At 38.9% G+C, this 13,049-nt stretch overlaps 1 pseudogene; it reads left to right on the top strand.

Moving 5' to 3' along the window:
- Positions 1 to 1,397: 1,397 nt before the first annotated feature.
- The window catches only part of LOC127681618 (synaptophysin-like protein 1), a 33,594-nt pseudogene continuing 21,942 nt past the window's right edge, over positions 1,398 to 13,049 (top strand).

Here is a 13,049-nt window from a genome sequence, read left to right as displayed (position 1 = left end):
GACTCCTGGGAAAATGAGTGACATTTTTTTGAATCCCAATTATTTTCTACAAAACATATACGTACATTTCAAGCGCGTGGAATACACTTCATAAATGTGGTTTGCATTTAACACCCAGACTCACAAAGTCATAAAGCCTTGTCAGCCTCCTAAACCATATTACAAAGACACAGAATCTCAGGGCCTTACCGATTACACAGTGTTGATTTGTTATAAGTGAAAACAAATAACACAGAAACAAAGCCCTGCTATTTTTTTAGTTGATGTTTGTCTTTTTTTTCATCATTGGCAAATGACTTAGATGTGTAAATAAGCGGTCAAGAAAGGCTGCCTTCCTTACCTTTTTAAGTTTTCATTTTTTATTTTATGCATGTACTCATACACATGCACACATGCTGTGTCATATGTGTAGAGTTTAGAGAACAACTTTTTGGAGTTAGCTTTCTTCTTGCAAAATGATCAGCTCCAAGCCATTTAGGCTTCTTGGCAAACGCCTTTACGCACTGAGCCAACACACTGACATACCTCTTTTTTTTCCTTTGGTTTGTTGTTGTTGTTGTGTTGTGTTTTTCAGACAAGACCTTGCTACCTAAGCCACAATGGTCCCAAACTTAAGGCTTAGCCTCCCACAGCCTAGGATTATAGACCTGAATTCCACGCCTGGCTCTCTTTATTTCTCTGTAGGATGATAAAACTCGCTCCTTCCACTAAATTTTCCGAGTGTCTCAGATTTAAACTGGATTTCTTTGGGAAGGCCTCTGTAAGCACCATAGTCTTTATCTTGTCTGCATAGACTTTAAGATCCCACCAGTTCTTGCTGTGGTTTACAGGTGCCAGTTACGATCAACTCACGGTCACCAGTTGAGATCGGCTCTGAAGCAAATCCATCAGCCATAAGAACGCACAGTGGGAGCTTCCCTTGGCATAGCGTGAGATAGAGTTTGTTGTCAAGAGCTGCTCTGGGACCGCCTTTTTTTGTTTCCACCCTGCAGCAGATGTGTGCCATTGCCACCTTTAGTGCGGGATTATTTCATACGTGCACACGCACCAGCACTTCTGAACATCTGTTATCTGCTGTTCACTGTTTATTGCCACTAAGGGAAAATGTAAAAATAAATAAATTGTAGCTACAGCATGGAGAGAGCTCACTCTGCAGAAAAGTGTGGCTCCAACTGCTATAACCCTCCCCTCCCCCCCCCCCAGCAAAGCATGAAAGCAATTTTAGCCTGGGAAACCTTTCACAGGTGATATAGCATTGGAATCAAGCATTAGAGTGAAAATAAATGCTTGCCAAGTGGGAAGCAGAAAAGAAAAGGGGGTGGGAGGAAAGAGGGGTTATTCCAAGCAGGAGAGACTGCCTGTGCCAAGGGCAGTGATGGAAAACGTCATGAGTGAACATGGCCAACCCAGGAATGAGGCTTGTAGAAGGTGGAGATGGGAACAAGGGTAAGACATCAGTATGGATAGGCAGATTGAAGTAGATATTTTAAAGATATTGATTTGCTGATATTGATGCCCCCATTTTGATGGACAGTAGCGACTCACTATAATGAGATGCTGGGAAAGTGATCTGTATATGACCTGTTGTGAACATTTTTAGAGATTTTACGTCATCTTCTCCTCATGCCTATGTGATTCCCCTTGCCCTGTGAATAGATGGGGGAACTGAGGCTTGGCTGTTCAAGAACTGTCAAAGCCTTCTTTGCCTTCATTGCCTCAAAAGGCTATTCTCATCTTGATGCATGACAATTCTCCCTCCAAAAGAAACAGAAAGACAAACAGGAAGGACAAAAGGAAGGACTTCCAAAGCTCTCAGTCCAGGAGTTCTAGGTTTCTGTTTTCAGTGTGTTTTGTTTGTAATCAAAGGCTTCCTCCTCAACTCAATTTCTGCTACTCTTAAAAGCCTATTTCAAAGTCTTATTTGTAGGGGCTGAGATCACTGGGCCACAAGAACCACCTGTCCACTGTGAATTAAAAATAACTTTCTTGATAGCTTCATTCATCCCACATGCCCTGAACCCTCCCTCCCCCCTCCATTGGTAATCCTACCAGTGACTTATTCATGGCCTTCGCTCCAATGCCCCTCCTTTCCCCCTCCCATCTCAGCACCATATATATGACATATGATGCTCTGTAAATGAAGACCCGGCCCTGGTTCAGAGAGGAAAACATAAGATTCAGTAGAATTTCATCTAAGAGAATGCTGGAGTTCTAATAATTTTTACAAGAAATATTTTTCCAATGTTTTAGAAAGAGGCAATTCATACTCTATTTAAACTCCTTCAGAATAGACGAAAAGATGGAACATGGGCTAAATGATTTACAAACTCAATACAGCAGAAATATAAAATGGAAAAAAAATCCAAAGTAAAGATGAGCCCTTCTATGAAAACAGAGCAAGGTAAGACAGCCTAGATTGGAATCAGGCTTAAAGAACTCACTAGGTTTGTCTCCTTGGAAACACTCCTGTTTGCATATCTATGATTGTCTTTAATAAGATGATAAAGCTGAACAATGGTGCAACATAATGGGGATTAGTTTAGGCTTAGAAAAATTGATGATGATTCTTAAATTGACTACTTCCCTAGCAGTGGTCTAAGACTTTCCAATGCATCAATTCCTAATCTTTCCCAGACCCATGAAATGGGTAATATGCGTACCCTAACTTTATAGGTAAATTAACCAAGACAGGAAGAAGAGAAGCACCAGGACTTATATATGATAAAGCTACACTTAAGATGTGTGTATTGTCCCAAAATTTTTATGCTGAACATCTAGGTCCCAAGTTAATAGTACTAAGATGTTGACTGTTTGAGGTTATAAGATCATGCTGTAATCTAAAAAAAAAAAAAAAAAAAAAAAAAGACTAACAAGGAGTCTGTGGGTAGTTAACAATGTAACAATGTAGACAGAGGATTGACTGAAGAGTATAGACTACAGCTTCACTTATTTCAAGCACTGATTCTGCCATACATGGTGGTGGGGTTGATAGAGTTGTGATGACTGCAGAAAGATTCACCCCAGGATCTTTGAGAAACATTTCCATTGATTTGCATACAGGTAATCATCTATTTGAAAGATGCTTAGCAATGAGCATTGGGTAGCTTGTGTTATCTGGAGTAAGAAAAATTGAACCATTAACTAGAAATAAAGGTAGAGAAATATAGTGGGTTTTATTTACTAATTTTTCTGGAAAAAACTCCAAAGGAAAGACAACATTACAAAGACCACACTCTCCTCCCTCCGCATGAAAATCTTTTTCCTCTTAGGAGATGTTTAGTAAGTGCTGAGTTTTAAGAGAAATTATGTCTGTGAATGACATCCAAACTCACAGGGAAAGGGTGGGAGTGTAGTCATAATCTGAGATGGGTTACAGAGTACAGGGCAAGAACTAAAATTCTAGTGCCAAAAAACAAGTCAAAACAAATAAACCAACCAAAACAACAACAACCATGACAAAAAAACAAAACAAAACAAAAACAACAACCAAAAACCAATTCTAACAACCAACAAACACATCAGAAAGTGGAAGAGAATAAGAAGTAGTCTGGTATGGGTCATTCAGCTTCAAATGCAGAATGAATGCAAATGCAGAGGGTGCACAGCAAGCCTAAACACATGGATCCTCAATTAAGCATCATGCCCTTAGTTCCAGACAGCTCAGAGGGCAGAAGGAGGGCTAGATGACAAAAGACTAAAGGCACACAGCAGGGCAAGGACTGAACATAAAGGAGATGAGGGGAACCTATGAAAACTCAGAAAACACATTTAACCCAGTCAACCCAGCATCACTGAGCAGTTTTACAGCCCAACCACAAAGGAAGCTTGGGGTCTTGATAGACTGCAGATGCCAGAGAAAAATCTTTCTTCAAGCATCCCACCAGAAGAGTGCCAAGAAACCGTCATAAAAAGATCCCTGCTAGGGCTAAAGTTAGGTAACTTTCAGTCATTAGTCCCACATATCTTTCTCTGGGAACAAGTGTCTGATAAATGTCTTCAGAACTGGCCTGCAAAATCTCTCTGGCATAGGAGGAAAAAAAAAATCCTTTAAGTCAGCACCATGGAGAGTGACACACACCCTCACTCTCCTGTCCCAACATGAGCTATGCATGGCTGGAGGGTGACAGGGGGTGAGGGAGACCAGGAGTGGTTTAGGAATCTACAGGGAATAGTTTCAGAACCACTGTGTCCTAGCACAAGCAAGGAAACAAAAGGTATCCCTATAGTCCAGGGGGACAAACTATATATACCTCAAAGCTATAACAACTCAACCCTACTAGAATATTGCAAATACCTCAACTGAAAGGAAATAGTGATTTAAAAAGTTGAACCAATTACTTAATCCCAGATGCACAGGTGCTAATATAGAAATGCCAGAGATATGAAAAATCAAGTCAGCATGATTTCTATAAAAACAGTGTTGTGGTAATGGATTTCAATGAATATGAAACCAATGAAATACCAGACAATGATCTCAAAGAATGATTATAATTATGTTTAACAAGAAGGCATAAACATGCTCCTGGGTGAATTCAAAGTCAATGCAAGTAAACTATCAGATGAAATGTGAAAGGCAATATAGGATGCGAAAGCTAAGTCCCATAGACATAGAAGTACAAAGGAAAAAGAGTCAAAATGAAATCTTGGAAATAAGAAACTTAAGTCATCTAATAGAAAGTTCAATGGAAAGTCTTAGCAATAGGATGGATCAAGTAAAAGACAGAATATCAGAGCCTGAAGATAAGACATGAATTAGAGCATTCAGGCAATAACAATAATTAATAAAGTATAAAGAGAATGTATCAGATCTTTGGAAAGCTGCTAACAGACCAAATTCATGAATCCAAGCATCTAAGCATAGAAGTGTGTGTGTGTGTGTGTGTGTGTGCAAGGTAAGGACACAGAAAAATATTTTCTATAAAATATAGCAGAAAGTTTCCAAATATACAAAAAGATATAATTATCCAGATAGAGGAAGGCTTTAAACACCAAACTATCAAGACCAAAAGGAAATCTTCCTATGTCATATTATAGTTAAAGCACTAAGCTAGACAGTGGTAGCTCATGACTTCAATCTCAACACTCTGGAGACAGAGGAAAGGGGATCTCTGTGAGTTCTAGGTCAGCCTGGTCTACAGAACAAGTTCCATGACAGTTAGGGTTATACAGAAAAACCTTGTCAATAAAAAATAAAAAGAGACATGGGGCTGGAGAGATGGTTCATTGGTTAAGAGCACTGATTGCTCTTCCAGAGGCCCTAAGTTCAAATCCCAGCAACCACATGGTGGCTCACAACCATCTGTAATGAGATCTGATGCCCTCTTCTGGAGTGTTTGAACATAGCTACGGTGTACTTAGATATAATAAATAAATTGGCCAGAGTGGGGCCAGAGCAAGCTGGATGGGAGCGGCGGGGGGTGGGGGGGGTGGGGGTGGGGTGGGGAGAGGCCCTAAGTATGCAAACAACAACAATAAAAAAAAATCTTGAAAGCTATAGGCTGTAAGCCTGAAATTACATTTAAAGAAATACCCAACAGAATAAGAGCAGATTTCTCAAGAAATCAGACTAGGAAGGGAGGAGAGTATGCAATGATGCATTTTAAGCTGTAAAGATAATATTCGCCAACCAAAATTACTGTATTCGGCAAAGGTATTACTCAGAATTGATTCAAAAAGAAAAATATCACTATTAACAAAAGATAAAGAAATTCATGATCGCTAACCTAGCACTGCAGAAAATATATGAAAGAGTCTGACATGAAGAAAATAAAAAACAAGTCCATGAGGCCAGAGGAGAGAGAGATGAAGAGATGGGGTGCATAGGGGAGCTGGGGGGGGGGAAGAAAGGGAAAAGGGGAAATGACATAATTGTATTTAACATTTTAAAAAGATTAAAACATATGCATAAAATACATATCTCAAATGAATATGAAAAATCAATACAATATAAATGAATAAATTATGCTAGAACACTAGGTAGAGATATGAGCATTAAGATAATGTCAAAAAAGATTACAGAACAAACAACTGATAGGAATTAATATATACTTTCAATGGTAACTCTGATTTCAATGTTTCTAACTTCCTAGCCAAAATATATAAACCAGCAATTTGGAATTAAAAGCCACACTAAATTGACATAGACAATTACAGCCGTTTAATGAGAGGATGGAAAAAGATATTCCAGGTAAGTAGGACTCAAGAGCAAGAGGACAGAGCTATATTAATATTGGGAAAGCAGGTATTAAGCCAAAGTTAGTCATAAAAGACAGATCAGAGGATATACAATTCTTAGCATGCATACCAAAAATTAACAGATGCATTGTCACAGACAAAAAGCTATTAATGGCTATAAAAACACATTGACCTCAATACAACAATAATGGTATCTTCAGCTCTCACTAATAGATAGGTAGGTAATCTATAAAAAAACCTGTCAGGCAAACATCAAAGTTAAATAATATTATAGATCAAATAGACTTAATAGATGTGTACTATTTCATTAACAGCCCTAACATATTTTCATCAGTATATGAAGTTTTCATACTAGATCATATTTGAGAACACAAGTCTAAACAAATACAAAAAATATAAAAGAATGATATTTAAGCACTAATAAAAATATCTCCATATTAAAAAGCCAGTAAGTTACTGCTGGATTCTACCAGACAAATAAAAGCTGCCACCAATTTTCTTCATACTATCCCATGAAGCAGACAGAGGGAAGATGCTACAAATCTCATTTTATGAAGTCAGTATTAACCCAGTACACAAACTGGAAAGAGTTACAAAAAGAAGAAATGAAAAAAAGGAAGGAAGGAAGGAAGGGAGGGAGGGAGGAAGGAAGGAAGGAAAGAAAAAGAAAGAAAAAAGAATAAGAAAACTACAGACTAATTTCCCCAATGAACATAGATATAGACATCTCTGATAACATTCTTGCAACTAACATCAAGAACACAGGAAAAAGTGTTGAACTTTTCACATTCTATGTCTTAGGATTTTACTGCTGTGAATAGACACCATGACCAAGGCAATGCTTATAAGGACAACATTTAATTGGGGCTGGCTTACAGGTTCAGAGGTTCAGTCCATTATCATGAAGGTGGAACATGGCAGCATCCAGGCAGACATTGTGCAGGAGGAGCTGAGAGTTCTACATCTTCGTCTGGAGGCTGCTAGCAGAATCCTGGCTTCCAGGCAGATAGCTGGGGCTGGAGTGTTTGAGGGGGTGGGGGGAGTCTTAAAGCCCACACCCACAGTAACACACGTACTCCAACTAGGCCACACCTGCTCCAACAAGACCATACCTTCTAATAGTGCCACTCCAACAGGAACATACATACCTTATAATAGTGCCACTTCCTGGACATATACAAACCATAACACTAGGGAAACAAGGATAGTTCACACACATAAATTAATCATTTCAATATAACATACCAATAGGCCAGAAATAAATCTTAATAAATTTATAAAAGGCTTTTTGGCAAAGTTCAAGATCCTGTCTTAATAGAATCCCTGAGAAACAATCCAAGATAGGAGGAACATAACTCAAGATAATAAATGTTACCTGTGACAAATACATAGCTAATATTTTATCATGGTGAACAGGGGTGGGGGGCACTTAAAGAAGTTCCTCTAAAATTAGGAGTGAGACATGTCAGATCTCTCTAGTATTATTTAGTACAGTGCGTGAAGTGTCAACTAGAACAATAATGCAGGACAAAGAACCAGGGATAGAAATAGGAATGACAGAAGTCAAATGATCCCATTTTGCAGATGATACATTATATTCAAGAGTCCTTAAAGGCTCTACCCAAACATTCTTAGAACTGATAAACACTTTCAGAAAAGCAGCAGCACATGACCTCTCTAGCTCCTTATATACTAGTAACAAAGATGTTGAGATACAAATCTGGAAAATAAATATATTCAAAATAGTTTCATGTGGACTTCTTTTCTCCCATGGGGTCGGGGCAGGGGACTGTTCGCCGTGAATCCATTACAACAAAGGGGACAGATTTGAAGGACAGAATTCCAACAGTCCATCGGTATGACCCCAAAGACTACCGGGATCAGCTTCAAAGAGGCAGCTCAACTTTATGTAGCCTACACACTACATATGTAGGCTATGTAGTTTTGAGCAATGGGGTAGTGATTTCTAGGGTGGGTACCAAAGAATGCCTATTTGCATGGAGGAATTCCAGGTGCTTGCTGAACAAGTTCTCATCAGGAGAAAGGAGCTGAATCTGTAATCTCTAAAGCTGGGTGACATTCACAGGTCTAGGGAATGGGGATTTCAGGCTTTCTAGAGGAGGTCAGAGAAGGGAAAACCTTGCTGGTAAAGGGAGTTCCCCATTTTGCACCTAACTCAGAAGAGCTATCCAGACTTGATAGACTTCGACCTTAATTAGCAGTATTTCCCCACACTTTCAGAAAAATACTCAGGAAGAAGCTTAATTAAGGACATCCCTTAAAATAAAAATTGTAAAACAGTAGAGGAAAGAAACGAAGAAAATAGAAGAAAGTGACAAGTCCTCCTAAATGGGCAGAGTTAATGGCTGTGATAATGGCTTATTAGCATCCGTGAGCTAGAGTTTCACACTATCTCCATCAAAGTCCAGTCACATTCCTCACAGATTTCCTAAACAACAAAGAGAAAAATGCACAAGGACCCTGAAAAGCCAAAGCAGCTCGAGTAAAATTGTTAGGGTTTCAGAAGCACTGAAATATCGGATTCAAATAGTATGCAAGAATAAAGAGAGATTACTCTGCAGAAACAGCCAGCATGCAGGGGTCACTACCACATCATAGTGGTGACCCAGACAGACACTTGCTTCTCTTTTATAGGAAACGGGGAAATTTTTCTGGAAGGATTAGGTAATCTCTAATGTGATCGGTAGGGGCCAAAGCCCTGACTTTGGTACCCTTTTTATTGGCCAGTATGTTAGGTTTAGATAACCTAAAACTTCATTGGTGGGTGCTGGGATGTCCCAGATGGAGTGCATTTCTACATCATGAATGATTAACCACAGGTTTGGCTGCCCAGCACAGATGGTCTATCCTGAGATAAGATATCTCCCATTCAGGCTGTTCCTCAGGTGAGGGATTTTATTGTCTTCTTCCTGGACTTTGGAGTCTGCTGCTGGAGCAGATGGCTTATAGCCTAGTTTCATGGTCTGTTCCTGGAGTGGATGATCTATGACCTAGTTTCTGAGTGGAGACAAAATGGAATGAAAAGACCCCATAGATCCTTCAAAGTGAACAATAATGGAGACAGCACAATACCCAATTTCAAATTATACTGCTGAGCACAGTACCGAAAGTAACTCTGCAGTGTCACAAAAGCAAAGATGAAAGCCCCAGGGATAGAATCGAGGACCTGGAAGTAAATCCACAATCCAATCTTACGATTTTATATGAGAAGTCATACATGCAATGTTATGTGTTTTGATCAAATTTACCCCCATCTCCTTCTCTCCAATTCACCCTTTATCTCTGCCTCCTACTTTTCTCTTTTGATGTGCTTTGCAAAAAGAAAACACTGAGTATATTGAGTGTTGCCTGTATGTCCAGGGGTAGAGAAATACCTCCTGGAGAATGGATAGCCTCTCAGGGATACATGCTTCAAGAAAACCCATCACCCCCACCTCAGGAGCCTCCAATTGATGGACATTCCCCAGCTAGGGGTGGGACTTCAAGAGCCCATTTCTCATCTGTGTTGGGATTTTGATCATTTCACGACACCACCTAAAATGTAAAATGTAGGACATTTTCAATATTCTTCACCATGTAGGGGGAAGCTGGGAGGTCCTTTGCTGTCGTCCCGCACACCCCCAGTCTATTCTCAGAACTTTCCAAGGATTTCTAGGTGTGAAGAAAGGGTGATGATGACTAGATGGCACTCTCAGAGGGTCTCCCTGGCAGCCAACGATACCTTTATGCCACTTTTCACTTTTCAGGAGAATCATGAGTCCTTTTGTAAGTGGCACTTGGAGATTTGACCTAATAAAGCATTTACTTTTGCCCATATCCACACAAAGGTCTTAACCGCTTAGATTGCTACATTCTCACAGCAAAGACAAGCTTCTCAACAATCGGAATGACATTTTAGCTTCAGAAAATACAAATGAGATGACTTATTTAATTACTGTGATGTGACAGTTGGTTAATATTGGAGGAATAGACATGGTAACATCTACACCTGTCACTGCCCAGCACAGCCCCAAATAAATATGAGTAAAGACTTATCAAATAAATTAAAAATATTTTCTCCCAAATATGTGCAAGTAGCTATAAAACCTGTGCTATTTATATACAATTTCCAGGTTTGACAATAAAGGAAATAGTCATGAGAAATAAACCAAATGCATAGGCAGATATACTCCTCGGCAGTACACACACAGCAGTACACACACAGCAGTACACACACCAGAGAGAGCCCTGAGCGTGGTGGAAGAGTAGAGACCTTTAATGACTCATAAGTTAAGAAAAAAGTTTTTGTTGGCCAAGTATGTAACTACTTTCAGGGTTTCCATGAGTGTGGGTTAAGATGGAGAGAGAAGGCCCTCAAATTGTAAGAAGAACTTAAATGACAGAAGGGAAGAAGGAAAATCTGCTAATATATATTGAAGGTTTTTAAAATAACCTTGCCATTTGACTTCATAATTTCAATGTGGTGAGTGTGTCCTTGGAATATAAAAAGATGTGTGGAAAGATTTAATTGCAGTTCTATTCATTACCCTGTTGCTTGCACTTTTGAAAAATTGGAAAAAAATTAAATGTCAAGCAATAGGGGATTAATTAAATAGATTACAGTTCATGTGCATAAAGGAACACTGAAATTATAAAAATATTAACATGGATAGCTGTTTCTCATATATTTTAAAGTGCAAAATGTTTTATGCAATATAGCTTTTACAAAAATACATATACTAGAAACAATATATGTATTTGGACACAGTATATATGTCTGGATATATAGACACTATAATTTTGATAGCATTATGGGCTTTTTCTAGAATTACAGTCTATGCTGTAATATTTTTATTCCTCCCAAGTAATTAGTATAGATTGTTTGGTGGTAAGAACAGACAATAATGGTTATTTTTACATTGAACATGAGCGTAGCATACATCAGATGCTTTGACTTGGTAATAACATCATACTGCCTTAATCTTGAAGCCACAGGCAATGATCCACATTCATTCTTCCAGCCCCATGGATCATGATTCTGGGGAATTAGTAGACTGTATTGGCACTGAATTTGTTAAGGCAATATAAAAAATGAGGGCCCTAAAGCTGAGTGTTTCCTGAATTCCCACATTCCCTCAAAATTTGCACAGATTCCCACAGAAATTAAATGAGTGTACATTCAAACATCCGATGGTGTATTTCTTCTAAAGTCCCTACTCTTAAACATTGCAATGCAATGCTCCGTTTGCTCTGAACACTTTCTCTCTCGTCTATCCTTTTAAATGACTATTTATCATGGATTTATATCACCAGGGAAATACACACCTTACTATCATTGTAAAAAACATCTTTAGTATATATTTTATGTTTGTTGACCTTAACTCTGTCTGATGGTAGCCTCTAGTCAATAATATCTTTATTTAACTGATGATCTGTATAGACTTTGGCATTTGCCATGATGGTCTAGGCTGGCTAAAACAAGCTATTTAATGTAAGCATCATGCTATCATAATTGTTTTTGAATGTGGAAAGAACATTCTTTTGAATATTCTTTACCCTCAGCAATTTTCATGTATATACCATATATATATATTATACATATACCAATATGCATATATACATATTTATAAATGTTTATACATGTATATCATTCAGCAGTTTTTACACAAACACCAATGCTGTAAACTACAGTCACCCTGATATCCAACAAAAATCTCTTGAACTTATTTTTGAAGGGGAAGTTTGAGACAGTGTCTTAATCTGTTGATCAGAATGGACTCAAACTAAGACCATCCCAAATCCAGGGACCACAGGTATGCTCTGCCAGGCCTAGTCAATACAATGTTTGTAAACACAATTGACCAACCTCTTCCCAGTGTCTCCAGTCTCCAGCCTCTAATAACCATCATTCTACCCTGATTTTATGAGCTTCTTTTCTTTCATTCCTATCTGATAAATTTTCCTAAGAAAACCAGAACTTGCTACCTGTATATAATGGAAAACCCTGAGGATACAGTCAACCACAAACCAAAGGGACTGTATTAGCCAACTTACTGCAATGAGATACTGTCATCATCAATTTTCAAAGGAAAACAGAAGGACTATTTTAGCTCAGGTTTCAGAGGTTCCAGCCCATAGCCCACTGGCTCTGCTGCTTTGAGCGTTTGGCTGGGCATCTTAGCTTTATATACCCCATCTCTGGAGAAACATGTGGCTAAGAACACCTTTCAATGCATGGCCAAGAAGCAAAAGAGATCAAGGAGAGGACTAATGTCACTAGTACCCTTAAAGAGAAGGGCTCAATAACTGGAAGGTGCCTGACAAGGCCCTACTACTATGTAGAGATTCTACACTGTCTCATCTGTGCCTACCGAGAGACAAAGGGTTTACCTTTCACCTCTAGGCAGTTCAAAATCCAAACCCTAGCAGCCTCCCTAGAAAATATTCCCCCACGTTCCATCCTACTTTCTTCCTATGTCTTATATATTGAGTTTTTGTTTGTTTGTTTGTTTGTTTTTGTTTTCATTGTGGTGACATGTTGGGAAGACTGGATCCTAAGGGTAGACCCTCCCTAATACATGGATACTCTGATATATATCAATATATGATGCATATTGTTGTGATCATAAAAAGAGAAAAAGGTGTGAGAATATGTTCTACGGCAGTGTGGGGGAAGGGGGTGCCTCAGTGGGCCCATACCGAGGCATCCCTTCCCCGAGACACATGACAGTATATCATAGAATAGAGTTTATTTAGGGCATGGGGAGGGGAGTTAAGAGGGTAGTAGAGACAGAGAAAAGCAGAGAGAAGAAGAGAGTAGAGAAGCAGAGGCCGGCTATGAGCACGTGGTGAGA

The sequence above is a fragment of the Apodemus sylvaticus genome, chromosome 1 (genome assembly GCF_947179515.1).
Source record: "Apodemus sylvaticus chromosome 1, mApoSyl1.1, whole genome shotgun sequence".
NCBI lineage: Eukaryota > Metazoa > Chordata > Mammalia > Rodentia > Muridae > Apodemus > Apodemus sylvaticus.
The sequence above is the reverse complement of the archived record's forward strand: the minus strand, read 5'-3'. Positions and strand labels throughout refer to the sequence as shown.